The sequence below is a fragment of the Lemur catta genome, chromosome 22 (assembly GCF_020740605.2).
Source record: "Lemur catta isolate mLemCat1 chromosome 22, mLemCat1.pri, whole genome shotgun sequence".
Lineage (NCBI taxonomy): Eukaryota > Metazoa > Chordata > Mammalia > Primates > Lemuridae > Lemur > Lemur catta.
Genome location: NC_059149.1, coordinates 6,405,311 through 6,432,604, shown reverse-complemented (window position 1 = coordinate 6,432,604; position 27,294 = coordinate 6,405,311).

The window sequence follows — 27,294 nt, the reverse complement described above, 5'->3', positions numbered from 1 at the left end:
TCCACCCAGAACCTCAGAGTGTGACCTTACTTGAAAATAATGTCTTTGCAGATGCCAATAGTTAACATGGGGCCATAATGGATTAAGGTGGCCCTTGAATCCAATGGCTGGTGTCCTTGTGAGAAAGCCATGTGAGGACACAGAGGGGAAGCCACGTGAAGGTGGAGGCAGGGACGAGAGTGATGCATCTACAAGCCAAAGAACACCAAGGAATATCAGGGACTAGGGCCAACCTAGGACCTGGGAGAAAGTCATGGAGCAGACCCCTCCCTAGAGTCTTCCGAGGGAGCACAGCTCTGCCCACACTTGACTGCAGACTGCTGGCTTCTCAAACCATAAGAGCATAAACTTCTGTTGCTTTAAGCCTCTAGTCGGTGGCAATTTGTTACAGCAGCCGTAGGAAATGGTACACCCTGCTCTCCCCAGTCTGTGGTTGGGGAGGAAGCGGCCTTAGACTGAGGAGGTGCGAATCCTCCCTCGGTGTCCCCTCTCAGCCGGCTGGAACCTGAACCCAACGGGCTGAGCTAGGACAGCCATTCTGGACCACGAAATTGGTGGTGCATTAAGTGCATTAAGGAAGGTGGGTGGACAGGGTGGCTCCCCGCGCCCCTGGCCCAGGGCAGCCGTGTGGGTTCTACGCGGAAACAAACACTAACACTGTTTCTGCTCCTGTCTTTCTACATTTCCTGTCACTCACTGCTGAATCGAATCCTAACTCCGACCTGGAGTCAGACTTACAGATGAAAACATGCAAGTCAGCGTGACAAATAACGTGATAGAAACAAGCCTTGTCACCAAGGAATGAATGATCCACCTAACTGGGGAGAGCAGAGAAGGTGACGGCAGCTGGACGACTTTGCCATGCGGACGGGCCACGGCGTGGCAGGAGGCCTTTCAGAGAGGGGCACCTGTTGCAGACGCAGACGGCAGGTGACAGGACGGGGCGGTGGGGCCACCTGCGTGGGGCAGTGCAAGGCGCGGCAGCTGCTGGTGATGCGGGAGGCGGAGAGAAGGGCAGGGCCACGGAACCCCGGGGCGCCACCCTGAGCACTCGCCTCGTCACGTCGCAAGGAAGCGCCATAACTGGGTTACGAGAGAGGGGTGACGCTATCAGGTGAGCATTTTAGAAAGATCGCCTTGGCCAAAAGATCAGGGAAAAGCCTGTGGCAGCGGTTGCTTGGTCTGATGACGACCAGAGTCAAACTGAGCGCAGAGGCGCTGGGGACAGAACGCAAGGACCGACTTTGAATTGATGGGCTGCAGAGGGAGAGCGGGGGCCCAGGCTGACCCGCGTTTCTGGCTCGGAGCTGAGCCTGTGCGTCGCGGCCCAGGCCAGGTGCGTCGCGGCCCAGGCCAGGTGCGTGGCGGAAGGACAGGCTGAGTGACGGAACGCCACGCTTGCATCCAGCTCCAGAGTCGGCCTTGCGGATTCCGAAGACCACGCGGCTCCTTTCCTGGAGGGGTCTGTCAGGTGCTACCAACGGGGACCGCAAGAGGGAAGCAGAGAGGGCGGAGGAGGGAGAAGGGTGCACCTGTCCCATCAGGGCGCAGGTGGCGGTCCTTTGCCCCGACAGCGGCAGTGGGTGCCGGAGTTCTCCTCCCTGGCAGAACCAGGCCCCTGCAGCCCTTCAGAAGGAGCAGCGCCGGCCGTCAGGGGTCTGCCCCCAACTCCCCGGGCCGCACCAGCAGATGCGCTAGGCCTCTCTCCGCCGTCTGAGTCCAGGCTCTGCTCAAAGCTCCTGGGCTCTGGAGTTCGAGGCTGCAGTGAGCTAGGATTGCGCCAGGGCACTTCAGCCTGGGCGACAGAGCCAGGCTCTGTCTGAGACAAAAAGAAGGAAAGGACAGTCTTCCGGGTTCCATGACACCAACCTCTCCCCTCACCCCCTGCCTTGGTGGGGGCAGCCACTTCCTATGGCTACCCGTGCGCTCCCTCTCTGTTTTCAATCCATCCTAATAACTGCTGCATCCCGACTGACACAGTCGCCGGTACCGAGTGGGCTCAGGCGATGGGACCACAGCCTGCGCCCCAGAGATGGGATTCGGGGGTTGGTTTGGTCACATCTCTGGTCATGGAGCCACATAGCAGCAGCTGATTCCTCTCGAGCTGGAAGGGGGGTGAGGCTGGAGGCCAGCGCCCCTCAGCCTTGGGATCACGCGAACCCAAGCGCAGGAAGTGAGAGGAGAAAGGCCAAAGATGGGGCCCTCCAGAGCCCCCAGGTTCGGGAGGTGCAGAGAGGGAGACCCAGCGGGGAGGGCACAGTGAGACAGGATGACTTGAAACTTAGGACAAGGATGAGTACAGCTGGCATCCCTCCCCGGGAGAGGAAGGCTGCGGGAAGCAGGCGGCTGGCGCAAAAGCGCACGGGGACTCCGTAGCGCGGCCGCGTGTGGCCCGGGAGGGGCCTCCCAGGGGTGACTGGGGAAGTCAGGGGCGTAAACAGGGGATGAGACCCGGGAATCAGCCCAGCAGCTGAGGGCCAGACGGTGCTGCCATTCGTACAGGAGGGAGACTCGAGCCCCTTCGGAGCTTGGATGGAGCCGATGGACAGTGAGGTAGCGGTGCAGCAGGACGATGGGGACCGAGGGGAACCCAGCGCTAGGGCGTCTCTGTGGCCACTGGTCCACCCGACAAGCGCGTCAGTGTCTGGGATGCGCCAGGCCAAGGCTCGCATGTTCCCACACGCGGGAGCTGAATATTGAAACAACCGATCCCGAGCAGACAGAGTAGCACGATGGTTACCGCAGGCAGGAGGGTGGCGGGAGAGGATGAAGTAGGGACGGGGAACAAAAATATAGTTAGATCGTTAGACAGAATGAGCAGAACTTGACAGCACGACAAAGTGACTGTCGCCAACAATAAGTTAGGGTAGACTTTAAAATAGCTAAGAGTGGAATTGGAACATTCCTAACACAAAGAAATGATAAATGCTTAGGCGATGGCTACCCCGGTTACCTGATTTGATTAATTCACATTGTATGCCTGTGTCAAAACACACGTGTCCCCTATAAATATATTCAATTTTTATTTACCCATAATAATTTTAACATTTTTAATAAATTAAAAAAAAATTAAATCTTTTAAAAAAGATGTGCCGGGCCCTGTCCTAGGTGCTGAGGATAACATTAAATAAAAAGATAAAAATCAGAGGTGAGAAGCGGGTAGCTGAAAGGACATTACGGTGTGACGTCTCCAGCAAAATCGCACCATGTTTCCGGGGCAGGAGGCTCAGGCAGCCGACTCTTGCTCTGTTTCCCTGAAGTGGCTGATGGGTCGTTCTCTGAGCAACGCAGGGCTGCCACCCCTCCTCTGAGACTGTCCCAGTCGAGGGCGTTTTGCTCACCCTGGGCTCATCCACCTTGGAAAGAGAAGCACAGAGAGTGACTTCTCCAATCCCTGGAAGGGCCTGAGTTCCACAGCCGGTGGACACGCTCGGGCTGTTCTTTTGGCTTCGTAACATGCCAGCCGTCCTCTGGGTTTCCAGCCACGGGGTCTAGTGGACGCTCCCTGTCACCAGCACTGTGAGTGTGATCATAGCTGACACCATACTTGCCGAGCTCACAGTCCAGCCATGTCACTAAGGAAGCCAACAGCTAAAGAGCAGATCCACAAGCCGCCAGGAGCATTGAGAGGGCGTCTGGCGCAGCTCTGTGCTGGCAGGAGCGCGCAGGGCTGTGTCATAGAAAAATAGAACAGCCCCTCTCCCTTGCAATCCATTCGCTACATGTACCACTTGCCATTGAAAATCCCCGGGTGCAAGGATCCTTGCCCACCTCTCCGGCAGGCTCCGGGGCGGGCACCCTGTTACGGAGTGTGTGGATCTTTCTCTGCCTGGAACGCTCCTTTTCCCCATTCTTTGTCCAACTTCTCTCCTTTCAAACTAAACCCAAGGACCACCTTCCCTAATGATCATCGTAACAGAAACCGTCACCAGTTGACCCCCTGCTTTCTGCTGGGCACATGGCAAACGTTGTCTTTAACACTGGCGAGAACGCTGCATGACAGACGAGCAAGTAGGACCGAAAGAAACCTCACCTCCCACCAACCACCCAAGAGAGATCCCGCAAGTAAAGTGTGGTCCTGGCATCAGGATCGCTGAGGACTTGCGAAACTCAGATTCCTGGCCCCCATGTGCATCTGCAGATTCATCGATTACTTTGGTTCATGGATCTGCTATTATTTGTCAATGTAGGAAGTCTGGAAATTTTAACTCAGGGCCAGAAGGGAAGTGCATGTTCCCGGCCTTATAAAGCCAGCATTCTTTGTTCATAAGAAATGAAATCAAAGCTAGAATTCTAACAGGTATAAGTGTCAGTCCCCAAAATTAGGTGTAAGAAATACCAATTTCTTTATTCTCTTTAAATCTGGTTTTAAGCCCTCATCCCTCCAGGGTGGCAAGAAAGTCACTCTCTTTCACTCCCTGTACCGTCCCCAGCACCACTGCAGACAGCTCTGGTCCATGACACCCCTGGGAAACAGTGCGACAGCCACCAGGTCCCACTCCGGCATGGTCAGTGCTGGCATCCACATTGTCATAGTTGCAGTAGCCCCTTGGAGATTGGCGTCTTCTTCTCCCACACTCTCCTTGGGGTGTGGGAGTCTTTGCTGAAGCTGAAAAGCCACCTGCCCTCTGGGATGATGTCCCACCTCCAGGGAGCTTCTGCGGTCGAGGTGCAGGCTCTCACTGCTGCGTGTCCTCCAACCATCTCCCCAGCCCCAGCCGCTGGAAATCTGCCCTTTCTGTCTCCCCTCCACTGAAAGCTCCCCTTTCTCTCCCTTACCCACCCACGGCACTTCATATAATCTGGACAACGAGCTCAGGCCTTGGAGAAAACAAAAGCCTGGAACAAAATTCCAGTGGGAAGTGTCCAGGGTCCGGAGTTCAGCCCTCCTACCCCCCGTGGAGACCCAGCAGTCGCTGAGACCAGAGCCACGTGGGCAGGGGCAGATGGCCGGAGGACACCCTCACAATGCCAGTGGCCACAGGCCTCGCGAGACATAAGAGGGACTGGGAATAATTCTTGAAAATGTGTAATAGCTGTAGAGAAGGGTGAGAGATCCCAGGGTAAAAGAAGAGGAGAAAGACATTAAAGGGAAAGGGTTCTGGAATGAAAAAAAAAATGAAGGAATCCGTATTATACAAAGAATGCCTCTAAACAACAATAACAAAAAAAGCAAACAAGAGAAAATTGAGCAAAACACTTAAGTACCTGATAGAAGAAGAAAAACAAATAGCCAGTGGAGACGCTTAACGTGGCACTGGCGATGAAAACCATAATGAGGTCCTGACGAGCAGCCACCGGATTGGCCAGAATATAAAAACCTGGTCATATCAAGTATTGGTGAGAATGCAGAGAACTGAGAACCCCTTTACATTCCTGGTAGGAGTAGAAATTGTTACAATTACTTGGAAAACAATTTGACATTATCTAAGAAAGCTGAAGACATGAATACCTACAATTTCACTTCCAGGCGTGTAGAGCGCAGCGTGTAGCCCACAGACTCCTTGGGGTCCCTAATGCCCTGTAGGGGGTTCCACAAGGGCAAAGCTATTTCCATTCTAACACTTAGATATAATTTGCTATTTTCACTGTGCTCACGTTGTATTCGCAGTAAGAACAAAAAAGAGAAATTGCCAATATTACTTAAGAATGTCCTTGAGGCAGTGAAAGGTATTAATTTTCTTAAATCTCAACCCTTGATAACATCTTTTTAATATTCTATGTGATGAAAAGGGAAATATACCCGAAACACTTTGGCTGCATATTGATGTATGAAGTTTGTCTCTCAAAAGCCTTTGTGCCGTTGTTTGCATTGTAAGCTGAACTGCTACGTTTTTCACACAATTTTTACTTGAAACAAATGCTAACAGACAAATCATAGTTATTCAGACTTGAATATTTGATAGACATTTTATCATAATGGATGAAGTGAGTCTTTCAGTTTAGGAGAAACTGACAACATTTGTTATTACTTATAATCAATGATAAATTCAAACTTTCCAGCAAAAATTAGAATTTTGAAAAACTTCCCAATATGTAATGACTTTTCTGATGATATCAGTGGTTATATTAATGAATGTGATTTTCCTATATCTTATAATGAAATGTGTCAATATCTGTAATATCTGCATAACTCAGTGAACTGATATCCAAATGATCAATGCTTGATGGTAGAAAAACCACGCTTAAGTAAAAGATTCCCTCCAAGTACAAGATAGACCAATAATTTTAATGTAAGAGAGTTACAAAAAGGTCATTGATATGGTTTCGGATTCTGTGTTGCAACTAACCTTTAAGAAATTGCCATTTGTCAAGTTTTAGTGTAGTGTCAAAGAAGAATATCCACAATTATCTGAAAAGGCTAGCAAAATACCACTACCTTTTCCAACTACATATATGAGTGAAGCCACATTTTTTTCACATACTTCAACCCAGATAACAATTCATAATAGATTGGATGTAGAATCACAGGTGGGGCTTCTATATGCTAGCTACCTTCTATTAAAGACGTTTTCAAAAATGTAAAACAATTCTACTCTTCATTAATTTTTCTTATGTTGGAAAATAGAGTTCTTTTTCATAAAAATGCATCATTTACATCAACATATAAAATGGGTTTATCGTTGTTATTTTTAATTAATTAATTTTTTTAAATTGACAAATAAAAATTGTTTATGTTTATTGTGTGCAACGTGGTGTTTTGAAATATGTCTGTATTTTGGAATGGCTACATAGAGCCAAGTAACATGTGCATTACCTCACATAATTATCATTTTGGTGGTGAGAGCACTTAAAATCTACTCTCCACGATTTTCAAGAATACAATATATTTGTATTGACTATAGTCACCATGTTGTACAATAGATCTCTTAAACTTATTCCTCCTAACTAAAATTTTGGATCCTTTGACCAAGGTCTCACCAATCACCTCTCTCCCTCCAGACCCTTGTAACCACCATTTTGCTCTCTACTTCTGTGAGTTCAACTTTTTTGAATTCCACTTACAGGTGAGACCATGTATAATTTACCTTTCTGTGCCTGGCTTATTTCGCTTAACCTACTGTCCTCCAGGTGTGTCCATGTCATTGCAAATGAGAAGATTTCTTCTTTTTATAAGGCTGAATAATATTCCATTGGTATGCATACCACATTTTTGCTACCCAATCATCCATTGATTGATAGACACATAGGTTGGTTTCTATCCTGGTTATTGTGAATAATGCTGCAATGAACACTGAGGTGCAGACATCACTTCAACATTCCATTTCCTTTGGAAAGCATACTCAGCAGTGGGATTGCTGGGTCATGTGGCAGTTCTATTTTTATCTTTTGGGGAACTCCGTACTGTCTTCCATAATGGCTGTACTAATTTCACACCCACCAACGGTGTGCAACGATCCCCTTTTCTCCACGTGCTAACACTCTCTTTCATCTTTTGATAATAGCCATTCTAACAGATATGATATGATATATCTCATTGTGGTTTTAATTTGCATTTCTCTGATGATTGGTGATATTGGGCATTTTTCTTATACCTGTTGGTTATTGTATGCCTTCTTTTGAAAAGTGGTTATATAGGTCCTTTGCCCATTTTTTAATCAGGTTGTTTTCTTGCTAGGTTGTTTAATCAGGTTGTTTAAGTTCCTTATATGATTTGGATATTAACCATTTATTAGATGTATGGTTTGCAAATCTTTTCTCCCATCCCATGGGCTATTTCTTCACTCTGTTGATTGTTTCCTTGGTTATGCAGAAACTTTTTAGTTTGATATAATTCCATGTGTCTATTTTTGCTTTTGTTGTCTATGATTTTGGGGTTATATTGAAGAAATCATTGGATGCCATGGAGTTTTTTTCCTATGTTTTCTTCTAGTAGTTTTATAGTTCCAGGTCTTATGTTTAAGCCTTTCCTTTGTTTTGAGTTGATTTTTGTATAAGGTATAAAATAAGGGTCTAATTTTCTTCTCCTACATGTAGATATCTTGTCCCAATGAAAACCACTGTTATTTTAAACAAATATATAAATACCTTTAAATTTTCTCAGTTTTAATTCTTAATACAAGAAATATAAATAGATACAACCCATATAATTAATATCTCTTTGAGTTATCAATAATTTTTTTAAGTGAAAGTGGTCCTGAGGCCAAGCAGTTTACAAGCTCTGTTGTAGAGAAATACTTGCTCACAAGCAGCATGAGAAATGTACAAGAATATTTATAGGAGTCTTGCTGATAACAGCAAAAACTGGAGACCATTCAGCACCAGAGTGATAAACAGAATATGGTATCTTCATACAATGGAAAACCATACACCAGTAAAAGTTAATGATCTAAAACACATGTAGCACTGGGCACAGTGGCTCATGCCTATAATCCCAGCACTTTGGGAGGCCAAGGCAGGAGGATTACTTGAGGCCAGGAGTTTGAAATCATCCTGGACAACATAGTGAGATTCCACATCTACAAAAAAAAAGAATTTAAATTAGTGGGGTGTGGTGGTTATCCCCTGTAATCCCAGTTACTCAGGAGGCTGAGGCAGGAGGATTGCTTGAGCCCAGGGACTCAAGGTTAAAGTGAGCTGTGATCAGGCCACTGCACTCCAGCCTGGGCGACAGAGCGAGACTCTGTCTCTAAAATAAATAAATAAATAGATAAAGCACATGTACAAAAAAGATTAATCTTGCTAACATAATGTTAAGGGAGAAAAAGAAAGCAAAAGGAGAATATACCCAGTATAATTCCATTTATGTACACTTTTAAAATAATCAAAGCTAAAAACAAAAAATTCAAATCTAAACAATCTATATTTACTCATGCAAACTACCAAGACAAGCAATAGAATTATATACACAAAATTGAGCATAAAGTTTACCTCTGAAGAAAGAACCACAGGAATGGTTTGGGGAATGGTGCATTGGGAGTTTCAAAAATAATGTTTAATTTTATCAACTGGGAGTAAGTATATGGTATTTGTTGTATTTTTATTCTTCATACCATTTGCCAAAATCCAACATCCTTTCATGACAAAAATTCTTACTAAATTAAGTATAAAAGGAATGTTCCTCAATACAGTACAGGCTGTAAATGACAAGCCTACAGCTAACACCACACTCAACAGTAAAAGGTTGAAAGTTTTCCCTCTGAGATCAGGAACAAGACAAGGATGCCCAATCCCACCACTTGTGTTCAGCATAGTGCCGGAAGTCCTAGCCAGGGCAATTTGGCAAGAGAAAGAAATAAAAGGAATCCAAATGGGAAAGGATGAAGTGAAATTGCCTCTGCTTGTTGAAAACAAGATTTTATATATAGGAAATCCTAAAGACTCTACCAAAAAAGCCCTGCAAGACTGATAAATAAATTTAGCAAAGTTGCAGGATACAAAATCAATTTACAAAATTCAGTAGTGTTTCTATACACTAACAACAAACTGTCTAAAAAAGAAATTAAGAAAACATCCCATTTACAATAGCATCAAAAAATAAAATACTTTAACCAAGGAAGTGAAAGACCTGTATATTGAAAACTATAAAACATTAATAAAAGAAATTAGAGATGACACAAATAAATGGGAAATATCCTGTGTTTATGGAATGGAATGCATAATTAATATCATTAAAATGTTCATACTATGCAGAGCAATCTATAGACTCAATGCAATCTGTATCAAAATTCCAATGTCATTCTTCAGAGAAATAGAAAATAGAATCCTAAAATTCACTTGGAACCCCATGGAAGGCCTTGAATAACCAAAGCAATCTTAACCAGAAAGAACAGAACTGGAGGCATCACACTACAGAATTTTAAATATATTACAAAGCTATAATAATCAAAACTGCAAGAAACTTGCATAAAAACAAATATATCAGCCCACGGAATAGGATAAAGAGTTCAGAAATAAACCCACGCATCTAGGATCAATTGATTTTCAACAAAGGTGCCAAGAACACACCATGAGGAAAGAGCAATCTCTTCCATAAATGGTGTTGGGAAAACTGGATACCAATGTATGGGAGAATGAAAATAGACCCTATTTCAGCCCGTACAAGAATCAACTCAAAATGTATTAAAGTCCTAAATGGAAGACGTGAAACTATAAAACCACTAGAAGAGAATGTAGGGAAAAATCTCCATGACCATGGTCTGGGCAGTGATTTCTTGGATATGACCCCAAAAGCACAGGCAATGAAAGCAAAACCAGACAAATGGAATTGCATTAAACCAAACAGCTTCTGCACAGCAAAGGAAATGATTACCAGAGTGAAGAGACAGCTTACAGGTGTATTTTTGAATTATATATCAGATAAGGGCCTAATATCCAAAATATACAAGGAATTGAAACTACTCTATAACAAGAAAACAAATAACCCTGTATTAAAAATGGGCAAAAGACTTGACTAGTCCTTTCTCAAAATGGCCAACAGATAAACGAAAAAATGTTCAATATTTCCAATCATTAGAGATGAAAATTAAAGCCACAGTGAGTATCACTTCACACCTGTTAGACTGGCTATTATCAAAATGATGGAAAATAACAAGTATCAGTGAGGATGTGAAGAAAGGGGAATTCTTGTACACTGTTGGTGGGAATGTAAATAAGTGCAGCCATTTTGGAAAACAGTATAGAGGATCCTCAAAACACTAAAAATAGCATTGCCATATGATGCGGCAATCCTACCACTGGGTGTGTACCCAAAGGAATTAAAATTAGTATATGGAAGAGGTATCTGCACCCCATGTTAATTGCAGCGTTATTCACAATAGCCAAGACATAGAAACAACCTTTGTCAATCAATGGATTAATAAATTTTAAAACTATGGTATATATATGTAATGAGATACTATTCAGCCTTAAAAAACAAAGAGGAAATCTTGTCATTTGCAACACTATAGAGGAACCTAGAAGACATTATGTTAAGTGAAATAGGCCAAGCACAGAAAGACAAACACCACGCAATCTCACTTGCATGTGGAATCAAAAAAGTCATGGTCATGGAGCAGAGGGTAGGATGGTGGTTACCAGAGCCCAAGGGGCTGGAGAGTGGGTGGGAAACATATTATTTCAAAATAGTTACAAGGAGATTTATATGTTCTCACCACAAAGAAATGACAAGTATTTAAGGTGAAGGACATGCTAATGAGCTTGATTTGATTTGATCATTCTGGAATGTACAGATATATCAAACCCACATCGTACCCCATAAATACATATAAATATTATTTGTCAATTAAAAATAAAATAAAACAAAAAAAGAAGAAAAATAGAACTGGATTCTTATTCACCCCAACTTCTTATGGTGGACCCCAGATGGATTAAATATCTAAATTTGAAAGATAAAACTATAATGTAAATGGTCAATAATAATAAAAATTTTATGACCTCGGGGCAAGAAAAGAACTTAAACAAAACCCAAAAAGCACAAGCCATAACATAAAAAATTAATGGATTAGGTAACATCAAAACTAAGGATTTTTGTGTGATGAAAGTTAACTGACAAATAGCAGAATAGGAGAAGATATTTGCAACATTTGTAACTGACAAGGGACTAATATTGAAAACCTTCAAGAAAGCCCCACACATCAAAAAATCAAGGAGAAAAAAAATGAGAAGATCAAAAGAAAATGGTCGATAACTAGGAACAGTCAGTTCACAGATGTGAAAACCCAAAAGTACAAGAAGCACATAAAGAGATACTCAAATTGATTAGTAATTAGAGAAAAGCTAATTAAACAACAATGCTCTATCTCAACATCTATCACCTTGGCAAAAATTAGAAAGTGAATAACGCCAGTGGTTTTCAAAGGTGCGGTAGCCCTCGGGCAGTGCCAGCGAGAGTGCGGGTAGAGGCCACTCTGGGGACTGTTCTGAAGGACTTAGATGAAACAGTCAGGTGCTCTGTGGCCAGCAACTCAGCTCCTGGGCATGCATCACAGAGAATTTCTCCCAGAGGCCCCAAGGGCACTCACATGAGGCCATTTACTGCAGTATTGGTTGTGTTGGCGGGGGCTGGAGGCACGCAGGCGTCCATGTCTAGGCTGGTAGGATAGAATGAACGTGGTAGACACACGCAGTGTGAGACTCTGCAGCACTCAGGGGCAACAGACTAGAAGAAGTGCACAGCCCCACGAGAAGGGATGTCACAAACATATTGCTGAACAACAATAAAGAGAGAAACAACTCAATTCTATTGATGTACATTAAAATACCTGCTCACTATGTATATAACACATACTCTACATCAACACAAACCAGTATGAAAGAATACATAGCAAGCAGCTTAGAAAGATCCCTAAGGGAGAGAAGGAAAAGAAAACGTGAATTAAAAGTCACAGCTAACAAAGCTTAGCACTAAGAAAGATGCCCTGAAACAAACACCAGGATTAACTGAATCCTCTGCAGCTAAAACAAAAACAAAAAGAAGGAAAAGAAGAGCAAGTTTGGAAACCACAGTGTGACTGCCTGGGGCATTAGCCAAGAGAGAAGCAGAACCAGCAGGGCGGGCGAGCGCCTGTGTGTGTGTGCATGTGCGCGTGTGCGCGTGTGTCTGCATGCATGTGTGCATGTGTGCACCCATGTATGTGTATGCACATGTGGGTGCATGTACATCTATGTGTGCATGCATGTGCATGCATGTGTGCATGTGTGCATGCACACATGTGTGCAAAGGGAGAGAGAGAGATGTAATTGAGGCAGTGGCTCTTGCTTGGGGCCAGCCAGTCTGAAACCCACAGGGCAGATGGGAAAGTCTCCGGCAACGGCTGATTTGCAGCCTTGAGGCAGAATTTCTTCCTTCTTAGGAAAACCTCGGTTTTGCTTTTATTGGATGAGGCTCACCCCCATTATCCAGAAAAATCTCCTTTACTCAAAAAGTCAACTGATTGTAGACATTCACCCCGTCTATACGACAGCTGCACCCCTGGATTAGGCGTTGAAGGCACAACACCCAAACAGCTAGACACTACAGACTAGCCGCTTTGACACATAAGAGCCGCCACCGCAGAGTGCACGGATCAGCTGGTAACAGTCGCTGGCAACAAGTTCTCTGAGGACAATTGAGGAGCCCTGGACACCTGCACGCAAACAGCACCCAGGAAGGTCAATGATGTTGCCTTCTCTCCCTTCTTCCCTGCCACTGCCCCTCCTCCCAGGGTGGCCCGAGCTGTGCCCCGTCACACAGGTGGCCGTGTTGTCCCCCGCATTTCACAAACGAGGAGCGGTTCCGAGTGGTTAAGGAACCTGCGTGACTTGCCCTGGGGTGCTCACCTGCGCTGGTATTTCAGCTCAGGGGGTCTGATTCCTCCCACGATGGTGAGCCCGCTCGCAACCCAGCACGGACTTCCTCACCCTCCTCAAACCCCTGCCAGCCTCTCCCCGGCGCGCCCGCGGCAGCCCGTGCAGACCTCGGCTCAGCTCCCGCCTCTCCGTGCTGTCACTGTCTCCCGCACGGAAACGCACACCCTGCCCCTCCCTCCGTGTGCGCACGTGGCCTCGTCTGACGCTGGCACGTACGTGGTGTGAGACACAGCAGTTGCCCACGGGTCCCCTGGCCAGGAAGGCCCGTGAAACCAAGAGGGGCGACCCCAGCGTTCGCGTTTCCGAAGCCCTCGCCTCTGTGGCCACTGCTTGTTGATCTCAGGGTAGACGCCCGGCCCAGGCCAGTCAGATGGATCCTGAGAATTTGAAACCTGAAAGGAAGGCCCCGGGGATGACCGGCGACGCACAGGGGCGGCTTCCCGGCCGGTCTGGGAGAGCAGGCGCGCAAACCCCGCTGCTCGAGTGTCCGACCTGCCACTCCGCCTCCCGAGGCTCAGCCACTCAGCAAGTCTGTGTCCTGGGTTGGCTGGGGTGAAGGTTAAACTGCTAAAACAAAGAGCCACACAGCGCAATGGCTCCAACAAGGCAGAAGTTTATTTCTTGTGAAGTAGCATCCGTCCCGCCCGCTGGGCCCCACACGGTCATTTACAGGCCCCGACGGCCGCAGCTCTGCGTGTTCAGCACTGCGTGCCCGCCATGGGCGCTGCAGCCGGAGCCGGGAGGAAGGGAGGGAGGGAGGAAGGGAGGCAGGGAGGGAGGGAGGAAGGAAGGGAGGAAGGGAGGGAGGAAGGGAAGGAAGGGAGGGAGGGAGGGAGGAAGGGAGGGAGAAAGGAAGGGAGGGAGGGAAAACGTGAAGAAGTGAGCCTGCAAGGTCTTGGGGCCAGGCCTGGAAGTGGCACCTGACACTTCTGCTCCTGCTCATTGGAGGAGGGTCACACGTGGCTGTCGGGTGGCCTGGGCAACGTCCCTGGCGGGCAGACGCATCCTGGCCCAACTCTGTTATACGGCAGAAGGCACGAGCCGCGCTGATGGGCACTGCTGGTCTCCAGCTACAGATGTTTCTCATACGTCTCCGCTGCCCCAGCGAACTAGTCAGGGGCTGTTTCTCTTGCTTACAATGGAAAGAGACTCAGCACTGTGGATGCCCTGTACGCCTGGTGAGTGAGGGGTCGTTAACCGATCCTGCAGGATGCATCTCTATTCTGGGGGCCGCAGTTCCACTCCGGGAGTCGGGGAGCAAGGTGGTGTCAGAGATCAATCATCCTAATCCATCTGGGGCCAGACAGGACAGAACTCTTTCGGGTTTCAGCCAGTCGAGGTCTGACACTCTAAGATTGGTGAGAATCTGACCCAGAAGGAAAGGCTGCCAGGTCTGTGGTTCTGTGGGGACATGGAACAGGCCGGAGGGCAGGCGGCTGCCAGGCGGAAGGTGGCTCGGCGAGCACCGCAGCCTTTCCAGGCTGGCCCGGTCCTGCGTGCACATGGGCAGCGTGAGGAACCCGCGCCAGGTCAGGGGCCCCACGGGAATGTCCAGCTGCGGCTAAGGCCTTGGTGTAGGGCCCTCTCCTTGGAAAAGAGTCCAGCGGTGTGGGGGTGGGGCGGGGACAGTGCCCAAGCACCCCGGGCGTGGCCCTCTGCAGACACAGAGACCTCAGATGCCTCCTTGTGCTCCTACAGTGCAGGGTGTCACAGCCACCTGAGCAGCCATGAAGCGGCTCCCAAACGTGGCCGAGCCCCCCAGCTCCAGAGGGACCCAGCGCGGCAGCAGGCAGAGTGGGCTCAGGGACGGATCCACACTGGCCACGCACTCCAGAGGGCTGCCAGCCGCCTGTGCACACACGAGTGCCCGCTCCCCTGCCCTTCCTCGCCGGCTCCCTCGTGGACGAAGCTCCGTTGGCTCCGACTGTTACAAAGGGGGTGCTCAGAGTTCACAAGGTACCGGCAGGAAACTTCCTTAAATCACATACAGGAAAAGGGGAGGGAGAGGTCCACGTGGCCAGGGGGTGCGACTGTGTAGGCAGGTGAGAGCACATGGAAAGACACGTCACACTGACCTAATCATTTATCTGTGTTTTCACATACGTTATCTCATTTGATTCTCAAACCAGTCCTGAGACATAAGCCAGGCAGGAGCTTTTATTCCATTATATGGGAAAACTGAGAGATTCTTGGCCAGTCGCAGTAATCCTAGCACTTTGGGAGGCCAAGGTGGGAGGATCACTTGAGGCCAGGAGTTCAAGACCAGCCTGAGCAAAAGTGAATCTCCATCTCTATTATACTAAAAACAGAAAAATTCGCTGGGCTTGGTTGTGCATGCCTGTAGTTCCAGAGCTAAGATGATGCCCCTGCCCTCCAGTCTGGGTGACAGAGTGAGACTCTGTCTCAAAAAAAAAAAAAAAAGGAAAAAAGAAAACAGAGATTCTTTATTATATTATTTTCTTATATTTCTTAATTCCAAGTCTGATGATCTTACCTTCAGAAATAAGAATGCTACTACTTAATGGCTCCCATTCTAGCAGCTGTAGAAGAAAGACAGAAAGAAAGAAAGAAAGGAGGGAGGGAGGGAAGGAAGGAAGGAAGAAAGAATGGAAGGAAGGAAGGAAAGAAGGAAGGAAGGAAGGAAGGAAGGAAGGAAGGAAGGAAGGAGGGAGGAAGGAAGAATACTCAACAGTTGTGAGCACTTACTACATACTAGGCATTCTGCCTTCACAGGAGCTATTGCATTTTAATATTTAAGCCTCAGAGCATCTAAAACACCCGATGAGGGAAGTACTATTATTACTTCCATTTGACACGTGAGAAAATAGGCTCAGAAACACTAGGTGAAAGGTTTTCCACAACCCGTAATGTGAAATCTGGACTTCACAGCATCATAATTTCTTAAGGCTGCGGTTTCAGGAAACGACCTCATTCTTTCACCTGCTTTGACTCAGAAAGGAAACAATCACGGGGTTCGAGAAGATTTCACCACCTCCCTTGGTTACTGCACAAGGCCCTTGTAGACTCTAACTTTTAACGCAGGATACAATTTAACTTTTGGATACAGACACACCATTAAAGCATGGAAAATCCCCCAAAACTAATCTACAGCAAAAGGCTCCAGGTTGGCCTGAACCACATTCTCCCCAGGTATGCGCAGCAACTTGGGGACACTGTGCACATTTAGCGCCAGGAAGAATTCCATGACTCTAAATTAAGTTTCAGGTAAGACGAAGCCGGGATTAATAGCTGTCCTGGGGGGATGCTGTCTCCTGGCTGCCAGCACTCTCACCAGGGGTCCCTACTCACCTGCAGCAACTGCCGGGCTGCCAAATTCCGGATGTATTTCCTGGGACTCGGGCTACATATGCTACATATTCAAGGATTCTCAAACCTGTGAGCAGACTGAGAACAAACCTCACTGTGGCATATATTCAATGTCGCTGAAAAGAAATGTAAGTGCTACCGTCTGAGAGCCAGACAGTCCTTTCCGAGCACCTCTTTCCAATGAGCCCCCAGTCCCCAAGGACGTTAGCACAGGCTGAATCACTGTCAGGCATCCCAGCCAGGAAAGCACTTGCTGTCTTGGAGAGGGAGTGAGAAACCTCACAGAGATAATAAGAGCTGCCTGAGAAGCTGTTTATTCAGTCCTGCCGTCACCACTGTCATTTGTCAAGGTTTTCAATTAGACCCTGACGCACAGTCCCCTACACGCGACCCCCTCCCCAAACATCTTTGGTTTGCTTCACGTGGATGAGCAGGGAAGCTCGAAGGATGGGATGGCAGAGAGGAAGAAACCTGAAATACAACATGTATCTAGTTTCCAATCTCTTTAAATGTCTTCTGGAATATCTGACCTTGCAGACATTAGAGGACCTTGCAACTAAATGAAAATCTGTAAATACTTTTTAAAGAGAAGAATTCATTTTCTGTCATTATTAATTACTTTGAAAATAATGCTTAATAAACTTAAGTCAATTGATTGAGTCTTTTCCAAGAGGGTCCCGGCGAGCATCTCTTGCTGACACCGTATTGGGAACAGACGGCTGGATGTCAGAGGAAAGGCCCGGACTCGGGTCGCAGGGCTGTGTCCAGGCCCCAGCTCTGCCACTCGCAGGCTGTGCGTCGTGGGAGTCACCTTGCTTCCCTCGCCCGCGTTTGCCCGTGCGTAGGCTGGCCGGGCTGGGCTGTCCACACTCACGTGGTCTGAGGCTCTCAGTGATGGCCAGTCTGGAGCGCACAGTAGTGGACACCAGTGATCGTCCACTCGATCCCCTGGGTCACTTCGCTGCCTCTGTGCACACACCTGCTACACCTGTCCAATGCCTGCACCCGGGGCTGGCTTCTCAGGCCTGTGCTTGGGCCACCTGAGCCGGCTTGTCCTTGGGCCTAAAGAACCAAAGTGCCTGGGAGTTTACACCCCCTCCCCCATTAGCCGACAACTATTTTGGGTGTGAAAGCCCAGTTCCCTTGCCGAGTGGGGACAAACTCTGAGTGACCTGCTGCAGAGCGCCACCTAGGATCAGGTGGAGGCCAACGCCCTCGCCTCGCTTCTCCCCGCCTGGCCGGCTCTCCCGCTTCCCGCCCTGTTTCTTCCTTAATCACCCCTCGATCCGTGTCGGGAACCTCACATAATCACACATTTCATAGGCAGAGAAAAATAACGACAGTACGAGAGCTTTCTTCTTCCAAGGTGCTGCATTACTGACATGCAGAGAGATTTGCACCTGAAATAAACGACACACAGACGCGCAGCACCTGAGAGTCTCTGAGTCTCCGCGGCCGGTGGGTGAGCAGATGTTCCTGTGAGGGATCTCGTCCAGTTACACCTGCACTGTCAAAGTGGTCCTGAAGGGACAGCGGCGTGCCCTGAGCTTGGGGATCCAACAGACAGTGGTGGGCGTAAGAAACGGAGCATCGGAGATGAAGTCTTAGCGCTGGTCCAGGACAGAGCCTGTAGCCGGGACGGCGCACGACACCCACACTCAGCGCCGGTTGCACCAACACACATGTGGCCATGAAGTGGGGCATTACCTCATTTCTTAGCCAAGTGCCCAGGCCCAGAGATGTGCCGAGCATCAAGTGGCCTGTCCTTCCTTTGTGGCCGGCACTGCCCTTCCCCCCTCCTCCCCTGTTCCTAGCTCCTGCCTTGCCTCCATACCAAGCATCTGCTGACGCCCGTGGATATAAAGACCTTGTCCACAGGAGTGTGGTCCAGGCGGAACTAGCAAGGATGTGCAATGGCGTATGGTCCCGGGTGTTTTCAAAATCCCTGAGAATTTAAGGGTGGAGTCTCCTGGTTACATCTTGGGAGTTAGAAGTGCCCTCCTGGAAAGATGGAGGTTCAAGGTCAGTCTTGAAAATGCCAGGCAGTTGCGGGCGAGGAGAGGAGGCATTCCTGATAGAGGATGGAAGAGCAAAGACCAGAGATGTCCTTCCCATCGCTCCAAGGTCACTCATGTGTTTCTGTGTCCCCCAGCCTGCGAGGCCAGGAAGGACGGTGGCAGGGAAGCACGCTCCCTTTCCGGGACTGGAGTCCTGCCCCACGCACGGCGCCAGAGCAGAGGCTGCTAATTTAAACCACCATTAAGCTCTTCTGCAGGGCCCTGAAGTCACTTAATGAATAGGAGTGTGATAACCTGTTCTCCACAAAAGGAGGAATTAAGAACTCATTTATATCAGCGACAGGATAGAAGGAAAACAGCCGCCTCACTCCAGCCAGATAATGGAGATACCAACCCCTGCTTTATGGAGTCTTAATTAGATCTCCTCGGTCCTCTTGTTTTTATTTCATGTTTGCCTTTTTAAGAAAACAATGGAAGAACAGCCATAATCTCCCACGACTGGAGTGCATATTTTATGGGCAGAATACAGATGACGAGACTCCGTGTTCCAACAGCTTGAGGGGGGTTGAGGAGCGAAAGCGGAATTTGCTCAGCCCAAGACACGTGCGCACGTGCTTTGCTAACAAGGCTCCTGGGGAGGACGCTGGGCCCACGGCAGGAGCCTGAACCCAGGTGGTTCCGGGGTGAGGTCCAGGGATGCTCTAGAACAAAGGCAGGAAGAAGTTGGGACCACGTAAACCGTCGTGAGAAGAGACGCCACGTGGGTTGCTTTGACGTGTGCCGGCTGTCTTTGTCTTCTGGGAGTGAAAGTCCAGTCACTTGGGGAGTTCGGGGTGAGGCACCGCAGGGAGGGAGGCCGAGAGTCTCGGCTCTGCTGGTGACCTGCCGTGTGGTGCCGGGCAAGCCAGTTTATCTGTCCGGGTTTCTATTTTCTGTCCAGGAAAACACAGTTCAATTATTAATAGATCCAGTCTCCCCGCAACCCTCGTCCCCGTTCCCGTAGGCTTTGAGGGTGTGAAGAAATGGCAACACCCCAGAGGTCAAGCCAGAGACGAGGAGGGGGCCCTGTGCAGGGGACAGGGCCACCTGCATTTCCTCTGGAGAGCTCCGCTGGCTTCAGGTGACATCAAAGTAAAGTCAAAAGAGATTTCACCCTAGACTCTCAATGACATATAAGCCAGCCTGGACCAGAGCTCTCTAAACGTCTCCTGGGAGAACTCTAATACTCCGAAGTCGGTTCTGTGCCAGGGACACTCTAAATAGCTGTCTTCACCGAGTCTGGAAAACAAGCCTGGCTGAACTCCTTCCTCGCCAGCCCAGCCTGGCGACGGGCACTTGCATTTGTCCCCGTGGCAGGTGCACTCTCTGCCCTGGCCTCGCTCTCATGGGCTTCCTCGTCCCTCCTCTCCGCCTCCAAGTGTGTGGTCCCGGCAGGGCCCCTGGAGCTGGAGTCCAGCCCGGGCAACAGACGCCACAACTGGCAGCCGGGGCTGGGGGACAGTCTGATGTCCCACAGAGGGTGGGATCTGCGGGATTTGGCCAGTGGGAACCAAGGTCAGGAACAGAGAGCACCAAACCAGGCTGTGAAGCCAGAGGCATCGGCTGAGGGCCACACCCGCCATGGCATGCTTTGTATATGTGGCTTCACTGGACCACAGCCACACCCGCACACTCGCGTGTCGTCCGCGGCTGCTGTGCTGCACTAGAACAGCAGAACCCAGCAGTTGCAACAGGGACCTTGAGGCCACAGGCCTGAGCTAGTTGCTGTCAGCCGTTTGCAAAGAAATCTTGCCAAGCCCTGGCTTCGAGTAAGGACCCTGCAGGAGCAGCTAACCCTCCAGGCCTCCCTCCTCAGCCTCCGAGCCTCCCTCGGGAGGTCATGTCCACTGGGCAAGTCCCAGGCAAAGCAGCATCCCGTGCGCAGCCCTCTGCAGGGGCAGGGCTGCTGGGAAGCTCCGGCTCTCCCTGTGGGTAGGGGTGCAGCTCCTCTCGCTGGGAGGATGGATTCCTTTCCTCTACTCCGCCACTCCTGTTGTGCCCACTGTTTCCCCCGCGACCAGAAGGGCACGTCCAGGTCCACGAGGGCCTCATGTGAGAAGCCACCACGTGCTCGGCCACAATGCCGAGCTCTCCCTTTTTCTGAGACAGTTCTTGCGCCAACCATCGTCTTGTCTGATCAGCACAGAGACTGTAGAAGAAATCACATGGATCCATCCACTGGCCACGTCATTACTGAGCACCCGCCTTGAGCTGGTGCTATGCTCAGCACCAGGGACAGAGGATCACCGGGGCTTGCTCTCTGCCCCCAGGCCACTGCCCGCCACGTCCTGCCTGTCCTCGGCAAGTGGCAGTGCCAGAAACCCTTGACCCTGGGGTCATACAATTTATTTATGATTTGTAACTTGTAACTATCCAATTCCCAAAAGACTTAAAAGTGGAGATAGAGTGAACTGTTAAGAAAGAAATTTAAAAAATATATATATATATGTCTGTGTGTGTGTGTTTATATTTTTTAAGTAGATACAGAATCAGCTGCCCTTGTTCAGTGATAAATACCAGTGAGGGGCAACCTCAGGTTTTGGAACAAATGAGAGGATTTTCAGGGAGGAGCGTTGGTGACAGCTTCACAGCATGAATGTTGCCGCCGACCGAGGAGATGGTCAACTCGCCAGCAAGTCTCCTGACAGGGAGGGAGAGGCACGGATGGAACAGCATTGGTGCAGGAGCCGGAGGGAAGGGAGGGAGAGGCTACGCGTCAGGTGGTGGAAATGCAGTTGGGACGGGAAGCTCGTGGTCCGGCCTGAGCTCCACATGTCGATCCATTTGTTTTGCAGAAGTAAGAACCCGATGACAGCCCCTGCCCCTCCCCAGGGTGTGAGAGCTGAGCATCTCTGGACACCCTGACACTCACTCGGGGCGGTGAGGACAGCAAGGAGGGGCGAAGGTCCCTCCCCCGGGCGCTCAACCTGCTGACCCTGCCTGACCCCACTCAGGTTTCTGTCTTTCATTAAAACAGAGAAGCCACTGAACGAAGTGGCTGCTTTTGCTCCCAAACCTCCCTGAGAATCCTCCAAGGTCTCTTTCCCTTCCTTTCTCCTGGGAACGTGGGCCAAGTGCACACTAGAGGAATCTCTTCGCAGCTCTTCTCTGAGCAGGTCAGCCAGCCGTCTGGTCAGAGACGCCTGCAGCACCACAGCACAGCGTTGGGACCGGGTCTGACGCGGCCGTCTGTCCCAGGAGCAGGCATTGTGAAGATTCCGATGACTGTAACACGACTGATGTCACTGCTCACTAAGAGGAGACTACTCGGCCATTCACCAAAGTTAGGCCTGTGGCTTACACCAAGGGGGCTTCTCCTCCTGCGGCGGGGGGTCCCCAGGTGGTTCGTGACCCTGATTTGAATGCACAAGTTTCCACGTGCCGGCAGATTGGAGTCAAAGGAGTCCCGCGCTCTCCGCCCCCCACTGTCTGCAGGCACCACGCCTGCCAAGGGTCCCCTCCAGACTCTCACCGTCCCTTCCACCCTCTGCCCAGTCCCTTAGCATGATGCTCTTCTCCTTCATCCACAGCTCCGACCTCAGCTCCTCTGACGTTTTGCTGCCTCCCCCGACACAGGGACAGGTGCCCTCCTTGGGACGGGACTGGCCCTGCCCAGGGCTCCTTAGAGCACTTAGACATGCAGATAACCTCTGCCCTCCCGACATCCTCCCACCAGACCCCGCACGCCCCAGGGACAGGCTGTGTCATCTCTGTAGTCAACCAGGAGAAGCAGCAATCGGAAATAAAAGGTTTAAAAACCGGCTGGCAGAGGCTTCCTGCACCTGCCTGCATGGGGCAGGGGATCCTTCCAGGGAGCCTGCAGAGGGGCACGGGGGCTGACAGCTCCGCTGGAGGTAAGTCCCATGGGCAAGTGCGTAGGCACACGGAAGGCTGCTGTCCCGGGATGGCTTTCCCCTGGGAACGCGAGCTCTGCCCCTCACCACCCCCCCACCCCCGCACCTCTGCCAGCTCCTCCCTAGCTACCCTCACCAGGGCCCAGCCGCAGAGCTGACGTGTGAACTCAGCACTGTCAGAGCTAGAAGTCCTCGAAGATCATCCGGCCCAAGCCCGGGGTGGGGTGGAGACCCCCAGGCGCTGCCAGGTGCACACATTTTAGGGGCGGTTCCGCATCCAGGGGGCTCTGGGCCACTGCATGAAATACCTTTAAAAAAATGATTCTACCAATAAAACAAGATTTTTGAAAACCTGGAGGGCTAGAGAAAGTAAGTGACTTGTCCAAGGTCATAAGAGGAGTCAGTGGCAGATTGGGGACTAAATTTAGGCTTTTCAGCTCTCCCCTCCCCCCCCCCATCAGCCGCCCCTCTGCTGGCAGCAATAGGCTGTTTCCAAACCCATTTGTCCACCAGGACTCTGGTCAAAGCTCCTCTCTGTGAAGTTACTAAGCAAACACCCAGAGGGGTAAACAGATGGTGGCAGTTGCTGTTTACATGTTTAAGTGGAGCTGACTCCTACAAATGAATCCTCCCTATTCAGCACAGGACTGTTCGACAGGAGTGCTGCTGGGGGCCCCACAGTTCCTAACTGTGCAGTAGCCTGCAGTCTCAGGGAGGAAGAGCCGGCGCCCTGGGCAGGGCATGGCAGGAATGCAGCAGGTGTAGGCCGTTACCTACGGGAGCCAAAACCCGAGGTCACCGCCTCTAAAACTCCTGGCTCCATCACTTTCTGGTAAAGCACAAAGCCCCCAGACCATGGTCCGATGGGGAGTCCATCAGCGCTGCCCAGGCCAGACGGGGACCCATAATCGGGGTGTGGTTCCAGCTCTTTCCCCAGAGGGCCCTCGGGCCCATGTGTTGGGACAGATGAGCTCCTGGGTGGTCTGAACACCCAGGCGATCTAAAAGAAGGTAGCAGGAGGCTCAGCGCAGCCAGAATTTGGTGCAGTGGGAGACCTGCGTCCAGCGCCTGCAGCATCGTGATTCCACAGGAACCTGCTCAGCGGGGCGGGACCCAGGCACAGCCAGGGAGGCGGGGAGCGGTTTCAGACCCCTCCTTGAGAATAACGAACTGCGGGTACACGAGGCAGGCCCGACATTACGGTATGGCAAGCGTCACTATCCTCGTTTCACAGATGAAGAGACTGAGGACCAAAAAGGATTGCACACGTGTGCAGGGTCATGCGGATGGGTTCCAGCCCAGGCAATTTGTCTCGGGAGCCAGAGAAACTCGGAACTGCCGCCCTCTACTCGTCCTTGAGTGAAGGGGCCCTTCTGGTGAGGGGTGGGAAGCCTGGGAGGCTGTTGGATCAGAGTATTTAGATCCAAGCAACTGCGGCAGGTACCAGATTGGGAATGTCCCATCCTAGGAAACCCCTTTCAATAAACACACAGCCCCCCCCATAAATAACTACTGACGCCCACCAGGGGTGGCCTGGCGTTGTCCTAGAAACTGCCTACCCAGTGATGATGGCATTTGCCACCGTCTGTGCACTCTCGGAGAAAATAGAGACCCCTGTCCTGTGCCTCACCCCGGCAGCAGCCTTGCAGAATGAGCCTGCAGCCCCGCGTCGCTCAGGAGTGGAGCCCCCAGCCGTGCATCACAACTTCATCTGGCGTCCTGCACCCCACTTCTCCCCGAATCCTCCTGCACTCGGACCCTTTGGACCACGTCTGCTGCCCCTGTCTGGACCGCTGGGCCCGCGGCTCTGCCCACCTCCCTGGGCTGACCTGACGTCTGCTGTGGGCCCAGCCCAGCCCACCCTGCGCCCAGTAAGCAGTGTTCCCGGATGTCGGCCACCGGCAGGACCCCAATACACTCGGGGCAGGCTGATGAAGAAGGATAGCCAGGACCTGCTCACCCCCAGAAGGGATGAGCTGTTAGCATCGCTGCCCTGCTCATATTCATTCATTCAGAAAATACTTATTGGATGACTACTCTGAGCCGGGCACTGTTGTAGGCACTTGGAATACATCACCGAATAACACAGACAGAGATCTCTGCCTTGCAGAACTTCAGTCTGGTGAGAAGAGAACAGGAAACCATAAACATAATAAACACAGGCACAGACGAATAAACAGTAACCGTTGCTATGGAAACAAGGAGAAAGGCGGGATGAGGAGAGTACGGGGTGCCAGTGGGGTCATAAATTAACTGATGGGTGGTCAGGGTAGAGCCAAGGAAAAGGCGAGAATTTTCTTTTTTGAGACAGAGTCTCACCCTGTTGCCCAGGCTAGAGTGCCGTGGCATCAGCCTTGCTCACAGCAACCTCAAACTCCTGGGCTCAAGTGATCCTCCTGCCTCAGCCTCCCAAGTAGCTGGGACTACAGGCATGTGCTACCATGCTCGGCTAATTTTTTCTGTTTTTAGTAGAGACAGGATCTCACTCTTGCTCAGGCTGGTCTGGAACTCCTGACCTCAAGTGATCCTCCCGCCTCGGCCTCCCACAGTGCTAGATTACAGGTGTGAGCCTCTGTGCCCGGCTGAAAAGGTGAGAATTGAGCAAACATTCAAAGAAGGTGAAATATCTGGGAGAAGCGTGTTCCAGGGGAGGGAACAAAAAGAGCAAAGGCCCTGCCTGTCTGAGGAAGAGCCGGCAGCCCGTGTGGGGGAGCAGTGAGCGGCAGAGGGAGGCAGGGCAGGGACAGAGCCAGGTTTTCAGGCAGGACCCTGTCAGATTCCCTAATAGACTGAGAGATTAGAGAAAGAGAGGAGTCTATCACAACTCTCTTCAAATTAAATAATTCAAATTCCAGCTGTTGCAACTTTGAATGTTTCGAGCCTTGAGAGGAATGTGGCTCTGTGGCCTGAGTCACCCAGCATGCAGCTGCCACTTCTGCTCTTCCTCGTAAGCGATTAGAAAAGGCCTGTGACAGCAGAGATAGGACCCCTCAGATCAGCGCCCCTCCTCGAGGGATGTTGAAGCAACCTTCCTGGGAAGGCAGCAAGCTGGAACCAATCAAATCTCTGTGAGGTGTGTGCTGGCCTTGCTTGGAAAATGCCACACACCTGCCAAACCTCTCTGTTTCTGCTTGTATAACGTAAGCAGAACCTGACCTTCCCCACCCGGGAATGAGGACCATTCTTTCGGACTCTGTGTTTCCCGGGTGGCTGTCCTCAAGCTTTGCACTGGCATAAACTCTATGTTTAATTATATTTTCCGAATCTCATTATTGAAGGATGGAGTTGCCGTAAGGAAAGACGGGAAAGCCACAGTGGGGCGAGTTTGAAGCGGGAAGACAGTCGCGCAGCTTGGTTCCTGTCAAGCTCGCGGCGTCTGTGGCTGCCAGAGCACAGCCTTGGAAGGAAGCTGGAGACAGGAGTGTGGAGCGTAGCAGAGGGTCTGGGGGCTGGAGACAGGGGTGGGAGGTTGGGGGTCGCTGGCCTGAGTCAGTAATTAAGGCCACTCTACGCATAAGATCACAGGACAACAGGCGAGCACGTTGGAGAAGAGCAGAGGTCCAGAAATTGCACCCCAGGGAGGAACCCTCGGAAGAGACCCCGGAGGAGACGAGTGAGGTAAGAGGAGAAGGCAGAGCGTGCTGTCCTGGAAGCCACCTGGGGAACACGTGGCCAGGACGGGGGAGTGATCTGCTGTGTCGGATGCCACCGGGGCTCCCATAAGCCGAGAGCTGAGGATGGACCACTGGGTTTAAAAGGTAGCGGCCGCTGGAGACCGTACCGGAGCCGGTTCCCTGGCGCTGTGAAGGCAGATCGGCCTGAGCGGGGTTCCAGTGGGAGTGGGCGGAAAGCAGTTTTGTTGCAAAGGGAAGCAAAGTTTTGAAGAGAGAGCCGGACCGAGAAAGAAGTGCCGTTGAGAAATTTTGTTTTTGTTGACTTTTTTTAAAATGAGAGAAATAAAAGCATGTTCATTTGTTGATTAGAACAATCCAGGAGAGCAGAGAATGATTAATGCACGAGGGAGAGAGAGAGAGAAGGGGGAACTCCTGGACCCCTGAGCTGGGGTCCACATGGCGGGTGTCCCCAGGAGCAGGGACAGGCAGGAGACCCTGGAGGGTAGGCGTGGTGGCAGCCAGAGTCTTCGCAAATTCCCTTCCAGTTGCTTCAACGTCCCCAGTAGGGTGGGAGAGAAGTTTGATGATGTGAGCAGAGAGGAAAATTGTCTGACATGTAGGACAGTAGGACAGTGACCAACCAGGAAATGGAGCATGACTGCCAGTGGGAAGGCCCGTCGAAGCTGGCAGGTGGTGAATGTCAGAACGGTCCTCGTGGGCGTGTTGTTCTCCAGCCACATTTGCTGCCTGGGCAGGAGCAGCGAAGGCGGCGCTTCCCAGCCCCTGGGCCTGCAGGGTCGAGCTTTTAGCTGCCGCTGCCAAGCTTCTCGGGGCTAGGGAGTCTGACGCTGCCATCGTGCCCCTGAAACCCCTGTCACTCATTGCCCTGGGCTGAGCCTTTGCAAGCAACAGGTTTGGGATCCAGGGAGCTACTTTTGAATCCTTAGGCGGAGAGAGAACTGTGGGAAAAGGTGGCATTCGCTCAGCATCATCCACACAGGGAAAGCTACGGGAAGCAGCCTTCGGCCGGGCACCTTGATTTGTCAGTCAGCTGGGGACCACTGGCTCTTGTCCCAGCTGGCTGGCTAGTCCCCCACTCCAGCTGTGTCCCTGCCCTGCTGTTGGCTGAGGGAGTTTCCCTCCAAGCCTCCT